Here is a 23,255-nt window from a genome sequence, read left to right as displayed (position 1 = left end):
GGCCCTGTTTACACCTGGTATTAAGATGCGTTTTTGGTTGATCGGATCAAAAGTAGATGAGTCATGTGTTTTAATCCGCCTCTTTTGTCCACTTTCATCCACTTCTGTCCTGATTTCTTCGAGGGGACTCAGGGGAGGGTCTATGTACGGGCTTTTTCAGATCTAACGGATGAAATAAGCTCCCGCAATTTACATATGAACACGAACGGAGATGACGGTAAAACAAACAGAGAGAAGCAGCTTTAAGCCCCTTTCACACAGCGCATTGTTCCAGGGAAATTGCCGTAAAATTGCGGAAGTGCCTTCCGTGTGAACGCAAACACGTCCCGGGATTGATGCCGGGATGGGGACCTATAACATTGCTGGGATCAGGCCCAGAACGCGTCCTGTGTGAACAAAAGCCAGGACCAATGCCGTAAGGGGTGTGTCGTAGTGATGACGGGAGTTATAACATCTTGACGTCACGTGTCTTTACGGGATGTGTGTGAACGCACTCACAGATTCCGGAAAATCACTGGCAGTGTGAATGAACCAAAATCAAAGGATCCCGGGACACATTATCCGTGTATTTTCCGGAATCTCTGTGTGAAAGGGGCTTTAGTTTCTGCTCTGACAGACGCAAGACCAGCCGAACGCTGCGAGTGTGTGTGTTAGAAATCAGGAATGGTGAGAGAACATTGTGCTCGGTGCGTTTTTCATCTTCAAACCAAACTTGGGTCTTCAGCCGACAGAGTGTATCAGACAAATCCCGTCTGGCTAGAGCTCTTCCTATAATGTTTAGGCCAGGGTTTCTCAAACTTGGTCCTGCACAGTTTAGCTCCAAACCCTGATCAAACACACCTGAGCAAGCTAGTCAATGTCTTCAGGATCACTAGAAACTCACAGCTAGGTGTGTTTGATCAGGGTTGGAGCTAAACTGTGCAGGACAGTGGCCCTCCAGGACCGAGTTTGAGAAACCCTGGTTTAGGCATTATGTCAGTAGGAGGAGAGTAGATGAAGTTTTAGACTTGCGTCTGTTCATCTCTCTGCACTGGCTACCTCTCGCTGCTCGCATCAAGTTCAAGGCATTGACGCTTGCTGACGCTTGCTTACAGATCTATCACAGGCTCAGCTCCCTCCTACTTTCACTCACTCCTACGAGCCTACATCCCTACCAGACGCCTACGATCGATCAACGAGCGACGTCTCGTGGTTCCATCACAGAAAGCCACAAAATCACTTTCCAGAACATTCTCATTCACAGTTCCATGCTGGTGGAACACTCTCCCCACCCTCATCCGGAATGCAGAATCCCTGACAACATTAAAAAAACAGCTGAAAACCCATCTCTTCCGTGAGCACTTAACTTCATTAAAAAAATAAAAAAAATAAAAAAAAACCCTTTCCCTTTAAAACCTCACTTATCGGGCTTATGCTACTCTGAATAATGCCTGAACTTCGTATTTTGAGCACTTCTTGCGTTGTTGTTGTTTTTGCCTCTTCATGATGACTCGCTTAATTTAGTCCTAATTTGTAAGTCGCTTTGGATAAAAGCGTCTGCTAAATGACTAAATGTAAAAATGTAAGTTTTGCAGCTGTTCAAATGCATTCGATCACATGAGCAATACACTACATTAGCAATTCGGTCGAATGAGTTTTCGACAAGCTCTGGAAGTGGTCGAAAGTGGACAAGCTCAAAGCGTTTAAGACCCCGTTGACACCAGTATTTAGTGTCGTCCACTTGATGAAAACATTTCTTAATACCAGGTGTAAACAGGGCCATAGTTTAAAGATGGAGTTAGGCTTGGTTTACACTAAAGCCCAATTCGGACGGGACTAGTGTAACATGTAGAGGTGGGGTAAAGTAATAATTCCCAGAGCTTCTCTGTGATTTTAGTCGCGTCCGAATGTGCATCTCAGTGATCATCTCGGACTATATCAGTACAGATTACGGCGACTTTTACCTTCTGTAAAAACGTCCGGAAAAATTACCTCAGGTAATGCTAATCCCGTGCGAATAGACCAGCTGTAAATATGTACGTAAATATTAAGTCATTTCCTGTTTAAAAGTAGTTTTTACACGGTTTTTCGAGTATGGAGACGCTTGAAAAAGCATCAGTTGCGTTCTAGTCGCTGGAACGAGTCTGTGGCAAAACTCAAGTGTTTCACACACACCATTCAGATCAGAAGAGAAGATCGAAAGCACTTGTTAGAGGCACGAAACATCTTTTAGCGTTAGGTAAGAGCCTATTACCAACACAACACAATCTGAAGTTAATTAATACATCGTTCAACCGGACATAACTGTTTTATATATATATATATAAATATAGGTTATATGTGTTTGCGCACGTGATATCAGGAAGTAACGTAATACACACATGACGACATGAGGGTCACGGCGATGCGCAAATCGAGTTACTCTCCCACTTCTGCTAGTTTTACTGAGATTTCTCATCCCGTGCGAATTGGCCATTAATATTACAGACGTCCAGTGGTAAAATTACATTACTCCATCTACCCTTTTAAAGCTAATCCCGCCCGAATATCCCACACTCAAAAGTTTAAGACATGCTTGGCTGAAGTCATGTTTATCATGAACTTTAAAACCTCAGATTGCTTGAAATTAGTTTCAGACATATAGGGTTAAGAGCATCCCGTTACATTCATATGGACACACATATGCATACGCTCTGAAGTGCAAGATAAGTGATCAAATTCACTCCCAACAACTCACTTTAACAGTGAATTAATTCCCAATCCACAACAGGAACCAATAACTATATTATTCCACTAAATAAACAACCATAAAAAAAGAAGCTGTGATTCATTTGAGTGCTTGATTACTTTACTGAAAGACAAACTAATAAGGTCTCAACTCTTCAACACAATCTCTCTCCATTATTGTGCTGTTCCTCTCAATGTGTGTGTGTGTGTGTGTGTGTGTGTGTGTGTGTGGCCCAGGTGGCAGCAGTAGATAAAAGGTGTGTTTTTCAGTAAAAATATCTTCTTTTCACACCCAGACTCCCTCTGAGCTCAAGCAACTCATCTACCCCACCGAGACACTGAACAAACCACCTCGTATCACACACACACACACACACACACACACACTGTCCCATATGGATTCACACAACCACAGAGGCTCACATGTTCATTTAGATCAGAGCCTGAAATTTTTGCTTAATGAGTCATATTGAGCATAACTGCAGTATTGTTCGCCTAAAAAACACTAATAATGCAATTAAACAGGCTGTTTTGGGCATTTTAAGATTTATATATAAATATGTGTATGTATATGTATATAAATCAGATGCACAAAACACATTTACACATATATATATAAAAAACTACTATATATAGAATTATATTAAATTGTATTTATTTTATTTTAAATAATTACATTTTATTATACACAATTATTTTTAATTACATATATTATGTATAGAATTATATAAATGAATGCATTTATTTTATTATTACTAAATATTTTATTAATATTTTTTATTTATTAAATATGTATTATTTAAATTATATATAATTTAATAAATATATAATAAATAAATAAATATAAAATTATATATATATATATATATATATGCAAAACTATTTTTCATTAAATCTATTATGATTGTATACAATTATTATGAATATTTTTTTTATTATGATTAATTATTGAATATTTTATTATATATATATATATATATATATATATATATATATACATACATACATACACACACACACACACACACACACACACACACACACACACACACTAAATAAAATGATATAGCCTATGTACACATATACATACATAACACAATTTATTTTCTTTTTATGTTTCATATTTTTCTATCATCTATCTAAAGTGATTTCCAGCAACGTCCCGTCTTCCTCAAGGCCCCGGTGCTGATACGCATGAACCGCGTGAACCTTCCCCTCCTCAGTTCGGCGCAGCGCTCGCTCACTCCACAGAGCTGATGATGTGCCTGTCAGCACGCCGATGTCACTCTCGTGCTTTCTCATTCTCCTTCTCTTTTCAGCGCCAGGCTTAGGCAGATTAGCGGGTCAGATCGGTGTTACTAGGGAGAAGTCTCTGCCCACATCAGAGCGGGTTTCCATGACGTAACCTCATCAGTTAGACACCCTGATGGTTCCCGTGAGACGTTCTTCAAAAACGACTGTATTCCCGTCTCCCACCCCTGAAGCACTTACAGAGCACGCAAAACCGCTAAGCCGAGGGATAAACAAGTGTCGACTAAATCTAATTCAATCCACAAAAGACCACTAGACATCTGTTATATGACTTTAATTGGCTTAACTTCCTAGACTTTCTAGTGTTTTTGTACCAGGAGACGAGGAGTAACTTCTGCCAAAGATTAGGATTTGTACAAAAAAAAAAATTATGTGTGAGAAGGAGTTATGCACCAAAGTTTAATACTTAGCATTAAAGGGATAGTTCACTTTGAAAATAATTTTTGATATGTTTTAGCTTACCTCAAGGGCATCCAAGATGTAGGTGTCTTTTTTTCCGCAGTAGTTTCAATTTGGATATTTTTAGGTCAAACCGTTCTTGTCTGTCAGTCATATAATGCAGGTCGATGGTCACTGTCTCAAAACACAAGCACAGAGTCCAAATTAAAACAATTCCCCATCGTCCAAATGAAACAATTCCCCATCATAAGTACACATTGATGGCCTAAGACACGAAACGAGCGGTTTGTGTGAGGAAACGAACAGTATTTATATCGTTGTTATCTCTTGAACACAGCACATGTCCAAATGATCTGACGGCGCGGGCGGGTATAGATATATACATAGATGTCGCCTTGGCTACGGTTTCGTTCCAATGAACTGCAGTAGCCAAGGCGACATCTATGTATATATCTATACCCGCCCGCGCCGTCAGATCATTTGGACATGTGCTGTGTTCAAGAGATAACAACGATATAAATACTGTTCGTTTCCTCACACAAACCGCTCGTTTCGTGTCTTAGGCCATCAATGTGTACTTATGATGGGGAATTGTTTCATTTGGACGATGGGGAATTGTTTTAATTTGGACTCTGTGCTTGTGTTTTGAGACAGCGACCATAGACCTGTATTATATGACTGACAGACAAGAACGGTTTGACCTAAAAATATCAAAATTAAAACTACTGCGGAAACAAAGACACCTACATCTTGGATGCCCTTGAGGTAAGCTAAAACATATCAAAAATTAATTTCAAAGTGAACTATCCCTTTAAATCTTAAAATTTAACAAAAGTAATGCTTGACGGCTACATTTATTTTTAAGGTGTCATTGTTACAGTGTAATTATATATTTAAGTACTGAGTAATATTAAGCAACTACATGTACTTACTATAGGGTTAGAGTAGGATTAGGGTTTGGTTGGGGGTTAGTTGCATGTAATTACGCATAATTTACTGTATTACCACTATTGTGCCTGAACGCGCTCATTGAACGATAGTTCATGAACTCGTTCATATTTTGGGCGAACGTGAACTGAACGTACCATAATACTGCCTGATGAACGTTAAGGCCTCATTATACTTCAGCGTCGGACCTACGCCGGAGCCTCTACGCGAGCATTTTTTTAGCGACAGACTATTTAGAGAGTTGTACTTTCAATACAACAGGTTCACTGGTGAGGGTTAAACCTGAGGCCATTCCGTCAATGTTAAACTTTTCAGGCTATAGTACAGGGCAGACCGATAGACCAACGGCAAGTACTAACACCACCGATGCTATCTATGTTATCGCAGAGACAGGGCACTGAAACGCTCACGTCAGGCAGAGGACAGAGAAGTATGTTAACTGTTATCATGCTAGCAAGTCTACTAAGCAAAGGGCTGGATGTAACGTTGTCACATACACAAAACATGTACATATTCACTTACACGCACATATAGGCTTTATAGCGTTCAACAAAACTGAGACTGACACACTCAGCATTAATTGAAATTGAGTCACAAAACCAAGCTAGATAGCAAACGATCCAACCTAGGGAAAGGGCTAGCAGCTAAACACGTTGGAAGCACTTTTGTCAAACTCACAAGCTAGCCACATAAATAAATAAATAAATCATGACTCTGACGATATCACAGATCGATAATAACGCGTTGGTTTTCATTTATACTTCTGCGTCGTTGTCCGCGTTGACGCGCAATTACACATTCAGAGGGAGCATGTGAAACCCGAGGGAGCGGTCCTAGCAGACCAATCACAGCGCTTGCGTCCGCGTAGAGTTGACGCGTTGTTACATTTTTGGAGAGGTGCACGTCAGGGTACGCGCGCTACACACAGCCTACGACGTAGCTACGGCGTGAGTTCGACGCAGAAGTATAAATAGGCCTTTACTGTGAACTCGTTCATTCTGGTGTCTGTGAACGGCACGCTCTCTCAGTTTAACTTCATTCAATAGGGTGCCAGATTTCTATAGAGCCTTCCAGGCGAAAACCCAGCTAAAACACACCGTAAACAGGCCTTAATATGTAGCGGAAAAAACACCCAATCTGGCAACACCAGCCACCAGTGTCGCACCGGCGCATGCGTCATCAAAACAAAAAGCAGCATGTACACTGTAAACCCAGATTTTGTTTCTAATTAAACTTACGAGTAATCATTACTTATTCTTTTATGTTTAGTAAAAACCTGCTATCATTACTAAACAACATTAGTTGTTTGTACTATTTAGCTGAAAGATTCATTGCACTAATCATGTTAAGCTAAGATAACTCGCTATGTTAAGCTTCTGTAAGGGAGGGGCGTGGCCTATTTAAACAGGTGACAGTGCGCAGAGTGCGCCATTTAAAGTTTGAACCGAAGAGTCGAACATTACCAGCTTAACTTATTACTAAACAGACTGACTTTATTTCTGTCAGACGTCTACAAAAGATCTTGTTGAGAATCAACAGAGGTTTAGATGTTGATTATTTATTGTTTCATTTGTAGTCACCATGATGGTGAAAGGTGTTGGCTTTAGTTGGGCTCTTGCCTTTGATATTTAAATATTATATTTTCTCTGGCTGCTTTAACTGTGAGTTTAAAAGGCACAATAGTTATAGCAAAAAGCCAAGAGTAAAGTGATAAATTGACCATAACTGCCTATTTATGCTGTTATCAATAGAGATTGTAAGTCACTAAAGTCAGTAGCACTTGACCTTTCCTGTGATTTTACAGCAGAAATTCCACCGGAATTGTATATGAATCTCAACAATGGTGACACTTGCAATGCATGCTGGGTACCCAATAGTAAACCTATTATCCTAAACCATGTAAATACAACATAACATGTTTAGTTTCAGCTTGTGTAAAAGGTTAGGGTTCCATGTTAATACAACTCAACATGTTTAGTTTCATCTTGTGTAAAAGGTTAGGGTTCCATGTTAATACAACTCAACATGTTTAGTTTCATCTTGTGTAAAAACTAAAGTGGTATAAGGCAACGGGTTTCCTCGCGATTTGCGAGTAAAGTCAACTAATTCGGGTTAAGAGTGTAGGCGTCGTATGATCATTTAAACGAGTTTTGTGACAAGGTCGGTAAGGATTGGGAAAAATCTTACATGTCTGTGCAAACTTTGAAAGGAAAAGAAAATCCGCACTTTGGTATATTTTTCCAGGATTCCAGTATTGCTTTTTAGTATGTACTGAAATGGAAAATTATTAAAATTGAAAAACATTTGCACCTTAAGGACTAATGTCCTGTTTTTCTTTTAATAATTCCTCATTAAAAAAAAGACCATTCAAGCAGCACGTTTTTAATAATTGCTGTCTGTGGATCTATATGGGAAGTGGAAATATTTTTGGAAAAATACAACATATGGAAAAAAAGACCTATGAACTAGTTAATTTTTGAAACTGTGAACTTAGTTCAAAATGTTGAAGTATGACCTATGACCTGACCTAGTTCATTTTAAAATTTGTGAACTGAACTTTGAAATAGTTCATGTAGAAACCCAACACTGGTTATTACTATGGTAAGTACATGTAACAAGGACACTAAAATAAAGTGTAACCTGCTTGACTAACAACGAATCAAAAGACAAAAGGGAGGAAGAGGAACTAAAACGTACTGGTCTGAAGAGAGAGAAGCAGATTAAAAGCTTTTTAAAAGTTTCATGCAGCGTAACAGCAATGAGAAACGAGGCTCTTCAAAATAGTCAAGTTACGTCAAATCGGCATTCAGGTGAACTTCCATGAAGGCAGAAGTTTGAGATAACAAAAATCCCCCGCCCTGACAGACATCCAGCCGGCTTGTGACATCACCATGTGACATTTTTATGAAATTCATTTAATAATAGAGCCGGGAAATGTAATTATGTAATAAGAGCCACACAAAAGCCAAACTGCGTCGTACATCCTTCACCTCCGGGGCACCAGCTGCAAATACTCTCACAGATTTACCTCCAAATAACAGCCTCTTCATCCTTTAATATTCAATTAGCGAACGTGCACATCTTAAAGTGGCCTGAGCGTGTTCTCAATTAAAGAGAATTTAAACCTCTGCCCGAGGCGAAGCAATAATCTCGCAACTACACAGACTAAAGACAGACGGCGAGAACAACAAGCAACCGTCTGCGTCAGTGTGTCAGTGATGTGTGTAAAGGCCACACAAAACTCGATTATTCAGTGCGGAATAGCAGTCATACCAACCCATCATCAAAACGAGAGTCACACCCAAAGTAAAGCGTTCAGCCTTCTCACTGCTTGATAACATCTGCTCTGTCTGTGCACTATTTTTAATGCAACTTCACCATCTATCCTATGTTGTTTAAAAATTCTGGTTTAACTAGAAGGTGAGACCCCATTTATTATTAGCGCTGTGCAATTAATCGAAATGGTTATTCGTAATAAGCTCACGATGTGAGAGCATGCATGATTTCTAAACCAAAGAAAGCATGATTTTTTTCCGCCAACCCCCTCTGTGTGCAATCAGGACCAATCACAACGCAGCATGCCTACATCTAGTGCCAGAACAGAACAGAACGTGCTTATACCATTATGACAAATTAAATAAATAAATATGTTTAGAAAGCACGGACAAAGGGAAGATGAATTCAGGGAAGGATACAGACTTGTAAAAAAATATAACGTGTTTTTTGTGTTTTTTCTTTTCTTCTTAGTGTGAAGAGCATTTTAAAAATCTAAAGAACCTTTTGTGCAGTGCACAGATTTCATGGATGTTAAAGGTTAAAGGCCACAGGCCTTGTTTACACCTGGTTTTAAGATGCGTTCTGGTCGATCAGATAGATGAGAGAGACACAATTCCCGTGTTTAAAGGTCCTGTTCTTCGTGATCCCATTTTTCAAACTTTAGTTAGTGTGTAATGTTGCTGTTAGAGCTTAAATAATACCTGTAAAATGATAAAGCTCAAAGGTCAATGCCAAGCGAGATATTTTATTTAACAGAAGTCCCCTTTCAAAGCCTACAGCGAACGGCCCGTTTGGACTACATCCCTCTACTTCCTGCTTTAATGACGTCACTAGAACAGTTTTTTGACTAACCTCCGCCCACAGGAATACACAAGAGTTGCGTTTGTAGAGTGTGTTTGTCGCCATGTCGTCGAGACGCTGTTATTTTCATCCCGGAGTCAAATCACCTTTGTTTAGCCTTCCCAGGGACGTTTACAATAACACTGAGCGCATGCATCTCCACGTTATGGTAAGAGGCGTGACCTTTCCGGGCAACGTGCGCTAAGCTGCTGTCGAATCACAACACAGGAACCGCTGGCACAATCAGAACTCGTCACGTATTTCTGAAGGACTTCATAGAACAGCCCGTTTTTAGGACAGTGAAAACAGCGGTATACAGATAAGTAAATTGTGTGAAAAATACAGTGTTTTTTTTTACACGCGAAACATGAACACATGTTATATTGCACACTGTAAACACAATCAAAGCTTCAAAAACACAGGAAAAACGGGACCTTTAGAAAAAGAAAAATATTTTCAATTTTTGACAATAAACATGCCAGAATGAGAACATGAAAACACGGATGAAATGAACTACACACTTACAAATCCCTCCCACCCCACCCAGCGGTCTCTTTGCAATGGTCTCTTGTACAAAATAGTACAATCGAGTAAAAACGATTCTTTTGCCATGTTCTGTTTTGCAAGAACACACTTATTTTGTCTTGTGTTCTGAATGACACGCGCACATCCGCCCCTCCCGAAGCCGTAAACTCTCTCAGCTTGAATGTTTAAACTGATAAGACTTAAAGAAGTGAAAATGATCAACTTTAGTTACAATGCAATACTGGCCCGATTGTGCAAGTGACAATTCCGTCATGTCCCGACTCCTAAACGCGAGAGTGTAGTTTCGACGCTTGCTTTGTCCAACCCATTTTGAGAGACAGAGAGAGAGAGAAGACGCGGCGCCGCTGAACACTCACGCGTCTTTGTGAAAGTTTTAAAATGATAGATTTGATTTTATAATCTGTGTGGATTAATTTAGGCTACTCCTACAATCTACTTGCTAAAGTGAATCAATGTTTGTGGGGGAATTTCCCACATTATAAGTGGTAGACCTGCGGGAAAATTAAAATACTTGTTGAAGTATTATCAAGTTATATTATTTATTTTAATAGTTCAAAAAGTACAATAAATGTTCAAATTTAAAAAATTTAAGAATTGTTGAAAGGTGTCTTTTTAATAAATGCAACACGTTCCCAAAGTCACTTTACTGATACAAATTACTGACCAAAATAATCGTGATTATGATTTTTTCCATAATCGAGCAGCCCTAATGGATAGATAAGTCAACAGAAAAACAGCCACAGGAATAATAAAACATAAAAACATAAAAACAAGAAAAAAACACACAGAGATCATCAGCTTTAGTTTCTGCTCTGACAGACACAAGACCAGCCGAACGCTGTGAGTGTGTGTGTTAGAAATCAGGAATGGTGAGAGAACATTGTGCTCGGTGCGTTTTTCATCTTCGTACCAAACTTGGGTCTTCAGCCGACAAAGTTTAAATCCCGTCATGATCCGATCGACTAAAACGCATCTATTTTTTTTAAATGAAGCTCCTCTTTCTGTGCCTCTCCTCACAGTCGGCCGTGTTCCCTACCGTTCACCTTATATATTTAGTCCAGCCCACAGAACACGTCCAGGAGCCCCTAATAACAGCTCTGAGCTGAGAATCTGTGCCACGCGGGAGAGCAGGATTCCTTCAGTCGAAACGAAACCTCATTAACATGACAATCAGGTATCCTCCTCGTCACTCGGTCAAACTAACAAACACTGACCTCTTAACCAGAGGGTATAGTGAAGGTAAAACACAGCTGATTTTAGACTTGATCTTATGTACACTCAAAAAATGAAATTTTGCCTCTTGTTAAATTTAATTAATTAAAATAAGCAAAAGTAACAATTGTTTAATATTTTGTCACAACTTGATTTAATTGTGTTCAATCAACCTAATATATTTAAAACTGAAGTTTACTTAATTCATTTGTGAAAACTACATGAATCATTTTTGTTGACAACTAACTGGGCAGTGGAGTTAGGAGGATCTGTAGACTGCATTAGGAGGGTAAATTTAGGGATTAAAGTGTTATTTTATATGTTTTTCTGTAAATGGAAATATGTTGGTAGTTAATGTTAGTGTTTAATATTCACTAATGTTAGAAACTTAGAGGACTTTCTGTAATGTTTTTGAATTTTGTGGTGACCATTATGCAGCAGAGTGGCGACTGTGTTTAGTTTAGGGCTGTGGGCCTCACTATACTCTAAACATGCATTAAACCTCTTTCGCAGATCTGCATAAGTAATATTCAATATTACTCTGTAAAAAGTGGTTTTAATTAAACTGAGCACTGGTAGCTCCTATCATTGGAAACAACTGTAGAGTCAAATTAACTAAAATTATAATGTTGGCGATTTTAGGCAGGGCAAAAATTAAATGTAGTCAACCTGACAAAACTTTATCTAGTAGGAATGACTAAATTAATTTAAGTTCATACAACAAGATTACAACAAATCATTTCAAACAAATTAGATTTTGTTGGAAAAATGCAATTCATTTTCGTGGAAAAGTTTTCCTTAATTTAATTAAGTTCGTTCAACAGCTTATTTTTTTGAGTATAGTTTAGTATCTAAATCTATTTTTAACAGCCAAAAGAAAAGCATTAGGTTTAGGTCCTTCTCAAGAAGAGAACAATAAAAGTGAGACTTCCTCTTCTGTTCTTTCTCTTTCAAGCATCTCAGCCAAAGCCTCAAGCTATAAGCAATGACAGTATATTTAACAAAGGGGATTGAAAGTGCATTGCAGCAACACGTCTCTCCTTTCTGCACAGATTAACCAGTCAGGGCACGATCACTGGCACACAGAGGAATGTTTTGTTGGATTCATTTTTCATGCAGGACATATATTGCTAACAAGGTAAGAGTCTCATTTATGCACCATTAGTATCACCACACAGGATTTACAAAACAAAGATAAAGTTTCAAACACTCCTCCGGTCAGATGAACTGGTAACTAATACTGAAAGTCTACTTAGCCCTATCGCCTAACGATTACAGCCCCATTGACTCCCTGTGCCAATGCATTGATGAAGTAAACAGTTGGATGTGTCAAAACTTTCTTCAATTAAACAAAGACAAAACTGAAGTCATTGCGTTTGGAAACAAAGATGAAGTTCTCAAGGTGAACGCATACCTTCACTCTAGGGGTCAAACAACTAAACATCAAGTCAGGAATCTTGGTGTGACACTAGAGTCAGACCTTAGTTTCAGTAGTCATGTCAAAGCAATAACTAAATCAGCATACTATCATCTGAAAAATATTGCAAGAATTAGATGCTTTGTTTCCCGACAAGACCTAGAGAAACTTGTTCATGCTTTCATCACCAGCAGGGTGGATTATTGTAATGGACTCCTCACTGGCCTTCCCAAAAAGACCATTAGACAGTTGCAGCTCATACAGAACGCTGCCGCCAGGATTCTGAGCAGAACCAGAAAATATGAACATATCACACCAGTCCTCAGGTCTTTACACTGGCTCCCAGTTAAATTTAGGATTGATTTTAAAGTATTATTACTGGTATATAAATCATTCAATGGCCTAGGACCTCAATACATTGCAGATATGCTCACTGAATATAAACCCAACAGATCACTCAGATCATTAGGATCATATCAGCTTGAAATACCAAGGGTTCACTCTAAGCATGGCGAATCTGCTTTTAGCTATTATGCCAGCCGCAGCTGGAACCAGCTTCCAGAGGAGATCAGATGTGCTCCTACTGTAGTCACATTCAAATCCAGACTCAAAACACATCTGTTTAGCTATGCATTTACTGAATGAGCACTGTGCCAATGCTCGTCCGACTGTTTGTACTGTACTGTATTTTATTTTTCTAAACTGTTTTAATTATTTCTTTTATTATTTTAATTTCTTCTATGTAAAGCACTTTGAATTGCCATTGTGTATGAAATGTGCTATATAAATAAACTTGCCTTGCCTTGCCTTGAAACTATTAACAACGTTGCTCATTTAAAGGCACAATATGTAACTTTTTTGCTTTATAAATAGCAAAAATCACTGTATCTATGTTATATATATTTTTTAGTTGTGTACTTACATTATCCCGACTGTTTCCAACAACTTTCAAACCAGGATAAATTTGTAATTTAATTCGAAGACACGTCCCGTTTCTTTATTTCCGTTTTGTCGCCGTCAATGGCGTCATATCCGCGTTGTCCCTGGTTTCCGCTCGTGCTGCCATAGCAACCAGAGCTATGAACCAGAGCCCTCTGATAGTAACCGCGACAGACGTGGACAACTGTGTAGTTCGCAATGTCTATTTGCACGCTGTTGTTGTTTCGTTCAAACATTATGGACCATGGCAAGCAGACTTTGGATAAAAAAGGAGAACTAAAACGAGAATCAATATCAGCGCGGTGTTTTCGAGATGCCTAGAGCTCCCATAGACAGTATATAAACGAGAGCTCCACGTCCGAGACTTCGACCGCTCCTACATGTACTTTATTAAACAGGTGAGCACATTTACATAAAACTAATCAATGTTATATAGTTCAACAATGATAAAATGTTAGAATATGATCTGTATGTTATTCTAATGTTGATCTAGCTTACTGCTAGTCTCATACAGACAAACTAACACATACATTTCGACACATTCAAATTCAGTTTAGTGTGATAGTGTAATGTTAGACCAAGTGAAACAGCGCTGCGTTACCTCACAAGTTTAATTTGTCTAATAAACTGACCTGTGAGTTGTAATTCTGCATTTGCGTGTAACGTTAGTTCGGTAGAATGAAATGTCCTTATTCCTTTTATATCCGCGGGACTCGCGTCGCGTGTGGAGCTGATAGCTGTCTCTTAGCAATCCCGAACTGCTTCATATCACAGTCATGATAAAAGCATCGATGTATTTACTCATCCATAAACATTATTAGATCGGTCGGCTTGACGTTGACGACAAGATCCATAATTCTTAGCGTCATCAAACTACGCCTTTGTTATTGTAAGAGGTTAGCGACCCCTAGCGGCGAAAAATTCCATACTGTACGTTTAAATAAGTCAAAAACCTAAATTAAATGAAAATTAGAAATGTTGAAGCACTAAAATTGTATTTACTACTGGTAGATTATTGGTTATTATTTATTGGCAAATTAACCAAAGGATTAATCAACTATTCAGAAAATAATCAATGGATTAACATTATATAGAATAGGGGGGATATAGAATTAGATTATTCGATTAAAAATAATAACAAAAAAATAAATAGATTAATCGATTGAAAATATAATCGGCCCTAATTCATACAGTGTTCAAATGATATATACTGTATGTCCAGAGATTTCCGAGATTTTGCACTCGACGGGACACTTATTCGTAGAGCGAGATGTTGCACCTCCATTTTTCCTGCATCCGTCACATATGTGGGAATGCAAGTTGTGGGTATGGGTTTGCCTGTCATTACCAAAGCAACACATCCAGATAGGTTTGGTTATGTTTGGACACACAAATCTTATCTGATCACTTGCAATTAATAGTGCGGACAGTCTGCCTGAAAAGATCTGATTTAAGAGAAAAAAAACCTGATTTGCCTGCAATCTGAACGCAGCCGGTCTGTCGAGAAACACATTATTCACTCCTCACTGACATCCCGGCTCTGGGTTACTGTTCTGTCCACACAAGCTCTGTGAACTGGAGGAAAGTCCACACCATTAACCTCAGCTGACACCACAGCACAGACCGAGCTGCCGGCACAATAACAGACTTCAAGAAAAGGCATGCCGTGTGCTTATAAATCAAACCACTCATGACCCCGAGGCTGTGTTACACAAACGTCCCACCTTAAGTTTCTAGTTAAAATCTGGCTCTTGATCCTCATTTTGTCCAAGATTTTGTTGCTGTCGGGTGGAAACCTTGTGTGTCCATTTCAAAAAATGGTGTCAAAGTTGATATTGTGGCTTTATAAATGGTCAGACACTTGCATGTGTCATTATATTATTAACATTTTACCAAAATCAAGCTCATATGGAGTTCAAATGTCAGACGTACATGTTTTGTCCAACATTAGAAGGGCCACGTCTGAGGCAGTAAGTGCATTGTGTAACGTTTTCATCAACTTACAGGTAATAAAGTTTACTGTAGGTGGCCAAGATCTCGTTATAAAAGACAGAGTGCTTTTGCACAGGCTGTTTAAGACAGTATTAGCTATGACTCGATGACAAATGCTAGACTAAGACACTCTTCTCAAAATACATAACACACACACATACACCAGGGGTGGAACGGTACATGTATTCGTATTGAACCGAAACGGTACGTGCGTCACGGTTCGGTGCATAAATTTACACGGAGAATACACGGTATAAAAATAAATACAATTTGCGTGCAAATTAATTAATGTAATGCGGAACTACTGTTAGGTGGACACCTAATCTGTAGCCCCGCCTTAGCTCAGGCTGCGATGTAAAGATTGCAATGCTGGAACATGTTGTGTGTGTGTGTGTGTGTGTGTGTGTGTGTGTGTGTGTGTGTGTGTGAGAGAGAGAGGTGCGGGCGCGATCGCGATCGAAAAGTCGCAAAGTGTTTACTTATATTTGTGTGCCTGTGTGTGTGTGTGAGGCGCGGGCGCGATCGAACAGTGGAAACATAGTCATTTTGTTTACAGGACATCATTCAAGCTTCAAGTGTTTAAGTTACTGTTCATATATATTAATCTGAAATGTAGGAAATTAATTTTCAATTCATTCAGGTAACGTACAATTACCAAACATACTGTATCTCAAGGTCTTTTTATCTTTTTATTAATTTAATTAATGAACTAATTATATAAAACTATTGTCAGTGCACTACAAATAAACTGGTTCTATGCCTTTAATAAAACTTATTTAAAAAATACAAGGCTTAAGTCATTTATTTTCCTTTGGTGGTACAGCCTGAGACACGCACAAGCCTTCTGCATTTTTGTTTTGCTTTTCCCTCCATTGTACCGAACTCGTACCGAACCGTGACTTCTGTGTACCGTTCCACCCCTAACACACACACACATACATACATATATACGTGGAGGAGGGGTGGGGTTACGAGATTTGACTGACAGTTTGAGGATCCAATGGAGTTAAGAGGTTCAGCCACAAACTCCTTTTAATACTTTTCATTGGTTAAATATTTGCAAAAACTTCAGACAGACGTAAAGGGTTACCAATAGTAATGATTTATGAAAGAAAAAGAATAAAAATAACAAAATATGGAGATATGACAGTCATAATAATTATTTATAAAAAATACTTTGGCAAGTGGCCAATGAACAACCACCTAGTAACCACAAGACTCTTCTGCACTAATTTAGCTTATACTTTAAACTTGGCATTTGGAAATGTTGTTGGCTCTTATGAGAAATTGCTTGTGGTTAATTATGCTCTTTTGTAAATCACTTTGGCTAAAAGCATCTGCTAAATAAATCAACGCAAAAGTAGCACAGGCAAGTACCAGTCACATTTTCTACTCATGTAGATAAAACGTTTCTATTACATTAAGCACTTCACCTCAGCAAGGGTTTGAATCAGATTATATGTTGTGCATTTCCTGTTTTAAGAGTTTCGACATCAACATGAAACAGGAAACAGCTTCTGTTCTCACCTGATGTGTGCATCATTTCTTACAAAGAAGCATTTCTAGCACGTCACGGTGTGTTTACGAATCTACCCGTCAAATAATAACACACAAATCGTCTTCGTCTTATTAAACAGCTAGAGAGCTTTGATTCACACATTTTCCACAGGCCAGTTTCACTCTCTCAAATCACGAAACGCAGTTTCAGATCTCAGACGCCCCTTCACAGGTTTGACATTCAGAGTCTTGTGAAGGACACAAGAGAAACCATAATGAAGCTGACGGATTTAATGAGGATTAAATCTCCATTTGAGTCGGTATTCAGGCAAAACTGAAGGCAATGCGGAGAGATTACATCCACAGCCTTGAGGGCGTCCGTGTCAGTAGGACGGATCATTAATATAAGCGAAGCGTTGCAGTGACTCTGCTGGGGTGCCGAGGGTTTGCACCTGAGCACATGCCTCATGACCAGCCCAAAATAGCTGTGAATTTGTATGCTGGACATTACCATTTGGTACTAGAAAGATTCAATTGTTAATTGTTAACACAAACATGCCTTTGAATGATTCAATACAAGTAGAGATGCACTGTCCAACAGTTTTTGTTTTTAATTTGGCCAATCTCTGTTCTGGACTCTGTACATAAACAGCAATGCAATCATTTCCCAAAATGTTCATTTGTGTGGAAATATTACGAAGTCTGTAAACAGGACGTTAAGCAGGCCAGACGGGACACTCAAAAGAGGAGAGAAGAGCAGAAAATACTGTCCCAGGCACAGCTAGATCACTGGTAATGGTGCTCGAAATATTGGATGAAAAATAGAAATACTGAATTTAGGCTTGGGGTTTAAATGAACGTATCTCTGAAGGAAACTGACTGTCTTCAGAAACGTTTCAATGCATTTTATTTTCCTCTTACCTCCGTATAAAGTAGAGTTTATAAGCACAGTGCTGTTTTTTTATAGAAGCTTGTTTCTGCCACAGAATAAAACATGTTAAAAGATAATTGTGACTTTTTATGTCACAATTGCGACTTAATTGCTTAATGACTTAATTTCTCAGAATTGCGAGATATAAAGTCAGTATTGCGTGAAAAAGTCGAAATTGCGTGTTATAAAGTCAGAAATCTGACTTTATATCACGCAATACTGACTTTATATCTCGCAATTCTGACTTTATATCACGCAATTCGGGCTTTATATCTAGCAATTCGGACTTTATATCACGCAATTCGGACTTTATATCACGCAATTCTGACTTTATATCTAGCAATTCGGACTTTATATCACGCAATTCGGACTTTATATCACGCAATTCTGACTTTATATCTAGCAATTCGGACTTTATATCTAGCAATTCGGACTTTATATCTAGCAATTCGGACTTTATATCACGCAATTCTGACTTTATATCTAGCAATTCGGACTTTATATCTAGCAATTCGGACTTTATATCTAGCAATTCGGACTTTATATTTAGCAATTTGGACTTTATATTTAGCAATTCGGACTTTATATTTAGCAATTCGGACTTTATATCTAGCAATTCGGACTTTATATCTAGCAATTCGGACTTTATATCACGCAATTCTGACTTTATATCTAGCAATTCGGACTTTATATTTAGCAATTCGGACTTTATATCTAGCAATTCGGACTTTATATTTAGCAATTTGGACTTTATATTTAGCAATTCGGACTTTATATTTAGCAATTCGGACTTTATAATACACAATTGGGAGATAATAAAGTCAGAATTGCATGATATAAAGTCGCAATTGCGTGTTATAAAGTCAGAATTGGGAGATATAAACTATTCTGAAGTCTTTTTTTCCTCCTTAGAATTGGACTTTATATCACGCAATTCGGACTTTATATCTCGCAATTCGGACTTTATATCTCGCAATTCTGACTTTATAATAAGCAATTGCAACTTTATTTCACGCAATTCTGACTTTTTTTCTCGCAATTCTGAGAAATAAAGTCAGAATTGCGAGATGTAAACTCGCAATTTTGAGATAAAAAGTCGCAATTATCTTTTAAAATGTTTTATTCTGTGGCGGAAACAAGCTTCCATAGTTTTTGCTTAAACATGATAAAAAAAATTTTTTTTTAAATCAGCAACCGGTCTCTGATTCAGCCCATTTGCTTGTAAAAATCATGATCGGTGCATCACTAATTGTGAATGGGACTACAATGGTCACGCTGTACGTTTGCTGAAGTCCAACTATTAACCTCAGTTTATCAGGAACTAGCTTCCGATATAAAATGGTATGCAATTGCATCCAGAAATAGTTGGACAACGATTTGGATCCTGTCCTCAGCTGCTAACACTATGCAAAATAAGATGACAAACACACCAGCAGCGTCAATAACGCACAACAACGCAGGAATGGAAACTCTATTTGACATGCAAATGACGATCACTGTCTCTCGTAATGTTGCACATCCACACCTTCCTACGAAGCAAACAATCTGTAGGGAAACTGCTGATGAATAATGTGGCGACAGTGAGACCATAAACATCACGTTCTTCTTGAAGTTAGTTGGAAGACAGTGTTTGACACGGCGTACAACACACTATTTACAACGGGTTTAGGATGACGTGTTTAGAGAGTAGTTGTTACTGCTGCTAATACTTCTCCTTTAAGATGCGCTCTCTTCTATTGGGCTTTGTTACAACACACACACACACACACACACACTGAAACTGTTACAGGTGCTACACCTCACATTTCACAACCTCAATCCAACAATGTGACACAGAAAGCTATGTGGAAGTGTGCGCTCGGGTTTCTGAACGCCTCTGAAGGGGAAAGTGGAAACACGAACCTTTACGCAAAGGTCAAAGATACACACAAAAGCACGATCCGCATCAGGATTCAGGTGTGTATCCGGTCTCGTCTAATCTAAGACATTAAAGCATGAAACAACAAAAACAGGCCGAACTGTGTAAATGAGAATACGTTTCGTGGTCAAATTAAATAAATGGCCAAATTGCGTTCATGTTACTGAATACTAATTAACTAGATCATTTTGTGAGGATGCTTCTAATGACACATTTACTGTTATTACATAGTAATTTAGTACTGCGATACGCTGTTATCCATTAATTAGGATACTTTTATGGTAATTAGAGATTAACCACACATCACATAGAAATCATAACTCTGGGAAATGGTAAATATTCACACCAGTCGCCAACATGATGTGGTTTACTTTGTATTTCTTTGCCAGAAATGTACAATGGTAACCATTGCTTCACCATATTTAATTTTTAAAAAATGAATCAAAGAAAAATAAATAATACCGTAATAAGCTAGTACCATGGTTTACTGGTGGATGAAGATGGTAATACAATGGTGCTTTGATATAGGCTACATCATGATACTGTTTGATTGTCATAATCATATAACATATCAGTTATATGTCGGGTCAGAGGTCAATCTTCCACCGGAACTCGACTCGCGTACGGCCGTTAGCGGAGGCTAGTGATTATAGTTTATTAAGTTAGAAAAAATTATATTTTTCTTACCAAAATGCATCGCTTCGCTTCAGAAGGCCTTTATTAACACCCTGGAGCCGTATGGATTATTTTTATGATGGATGGATCCAATATTTGGGCTTCAAAATCTAAGGTACCATTTAATCCTATTATAAAGCTTGGAAGAGCTTTATATAACTCAATATACACCTAGGATGGCTTGAGGGTGAGTAAATTATGGGATCATTTTCATTTTTTGGGTGAACTAACCCAAATTATCCCATGGAATTACCATTAATACCATTAAAAATGTCACAGAATGGAAAAAAATGTGATACTTGTTATACTGTACAGCCATTTGCATGGTACTCTTTGAAAAATGGGGTTGTTTGGAGAAGACCCCATTTTTGTTTATTATGATTTCACTTCCATAACAATGGTATTGTAAACTCTGGTTAACCCTAGTCAATATTTATAAAGGACATCTGCATTCCAGATAAATATTATTGTTTATGTTAGGGACAAAAACAGCCCGAGTGTGTCACGTTAGCTATTACATAACATACATGCTCACTGCAATCAAACCACTAAAAACAACCTGTTCGTGTAGATTTGAAGACATTCAAATGCATTTAAAATGCACAGCATATCGCTGTAAATGATGGAGGATGATCCATACATGCATATGTCCATCAACAAGACCTGCAAAATGCAGACAGTGTTTCAAAACCTAGTTTGCAGCCTAGCTAGACCGCATCAGGGTTGTATTATAGGTCGAATATAAGGTAACTTGCATTAAGGAATACCATGGAATATTGGACACTACTATGCTTTTCCATGCTATTTTTGGATGGTAATGGTGCACGTGCTGTTGATGACCAAAATACAATGTAGGTTGACAGCTGACTGTATTTTGAGAGACAGTCTATATTGCTCAAATATGCTGCATAAATATGCCAATTATTCCCGCCCAAAAACGCTGCACGCGCTAATGATGCTCAAACCTATGGCCCAAACATGTTGTCTACATAGGCAGCTCACTAGGTTTTAAGACACAGCCGGTAGAGTGCAGTCTACGGGTTATTCGTAGAGAAATGTAGAATTGCAGTCATAGAAACATAAACACCAACCTTAATTGTCTGAAGTCCTCCTGACGGAAAACACGGGCTTGAGAGAATTGAGAGAATAAGGTAAAATGTGAATTGTGTACGTTAGATTGCGTCGTCTGAGGAGAATCCGTCTGTCAGTCCATCAGTAAATGGGTTAAAACTTCTCAGACGTATTCTGACAGGTACGATCCTACATAGGCAGGGTGGGGGGGATCTAAAACGCTCTAACTGTGAACCATAAACGCGTTTTGTTGAAATATTAAAGCCATGAAGTGCTATACTACTGCCCGCCTTCGCTCGCACGTCTGTCTTCCTTCTTCAGCGCGACTGTTTATCTGCGATCGTTGAGTTCTGTCTGTCTGCCGCGCTCGAGGGATCGGCGTTCGACCTGGGCTAAAAATAAAAAATAAAAGCACACGAAAGCAGGTCTGGAATCAGTTCTGTGAGATGGAACGCGCAATGACGTCAGTTTGATATTAACATTCAGGCAGACCGCAGATCAGTTGACTGTTTTTTTCCGGCTGTTAGGCGGAGCCTGTCACGTATAAAGGCCTTTAATAAAAAATGATATTAAAAGTCTAACGTGTTGTGAACCTGTAATGTTACTGAAGATGGCCCATACATTTTCAGATATCAAAAATGAAAAATTTTCCTAGTAGCTATTCAATTGTTGATATCAAGAATAGACATTTCAACTAGTGACAATTATTGATATCAGTAATTCGCATTTTTACTAGTAACAATGTAATTATTGATATCAAAAATGATATTTCTACTAGTAAGAAATCAATTCTTGATATCAGCAATTGATTTTGAATGGCAGCCTATGGTGACATTTCACTAGTGAAAATACAATTACAAATATCAACAATTAAATTGTTGATATCAAAAATGTAATTGTTCATATCAACAATTCATATCCTGGAAATGAATAAAAGTTAAAACGGCTTGCCATAAACGTATGTGTTTACTGTTTTAAACTGATTTATTTTTAATGGAATGTGCAATACAATGTCACAAAATATTTCACACATATATTAGCAGAATAAATTTGGACCTGATTTAAAGAATCTGAACATTTTCACTCACATAACTTTTGTTTTTTTTGCTAATCAAACATGGAAAGGACTAGAAAAATATATGAGCAATCCAATGCTGCCACCACGTGGTATTGAGCGTCCAAACAGGGCAAAATAAAATATAAAATAAATAAATAAAAATATTTGACGACATTCCATCTGACAGCCATGACGTAACCACGTTGCATTTCACATCATTCCATGAACGGAGGATGATGAGCAAAATATTTAGGCAAAAATAAATATAAATAAAACTGTTTCATAGATAAGGTTTAAAAAAAGGATACGCACACGTAGAACAGACTTGTATATATTTACATAAAGTGATAAAGTAGTTTGATGACGTAATGCAGCAACAGTAGTACAGGCTACCATGTGAATGACATCGGTTTTATGTCCAAATTAAAATTAAATACATTTCTTAGGCATCGGTGCATTGATAGAAATGGCTCTTTCTGTGATCTCTGTTTTGATCTTGTAATTATAAGAGCCTGGATTA

General features: G+C 38.1%; 1 protein-coding gene across 4 annotated transcripts in view; it reads right to left on the bottom strand.

Moving 5' to 3' along the window:
- Positions 1-22,047, bottom strand: part of osbpl8 (oxysterol binding protein-like 8) — a 78,818-nt gene extending 56,771 nt beyond the window's left edge. For 2 of the 4 annotated variants that reach the window (XM_084407297.1, XM_084407298.1), the window contains exon 1: positions 21,699-22,047. The gene's annotated coding sequence lies outside the window, so the exon portion shown is untranslated. The remainder of the gene's footprint in view (positions 1-21,698) is intronic. The other 2 variants (XM_084407303.1, XM_084407299.1) reach the window with 2 other exon arrangements.
- Positions 22,048-23,255: the final 1,208 nt, after the last annotated feature.

This window comes from Rutilus rutilus (genome assembly GCF_951802725.1).
Source record: "Rutilus rutilus genome assembly, chromosome: 4".
NCBI lineage: Eukaryota > Metazoa > Chordata > Actinopteri > Cypriniformes > Leuciscidae > Rutilus > Rutilus rutilus.
Note: the sequence above shows the minus strand (reverse complement) of the source record. Positions and strands in the feature narration are given on the sequence as shown.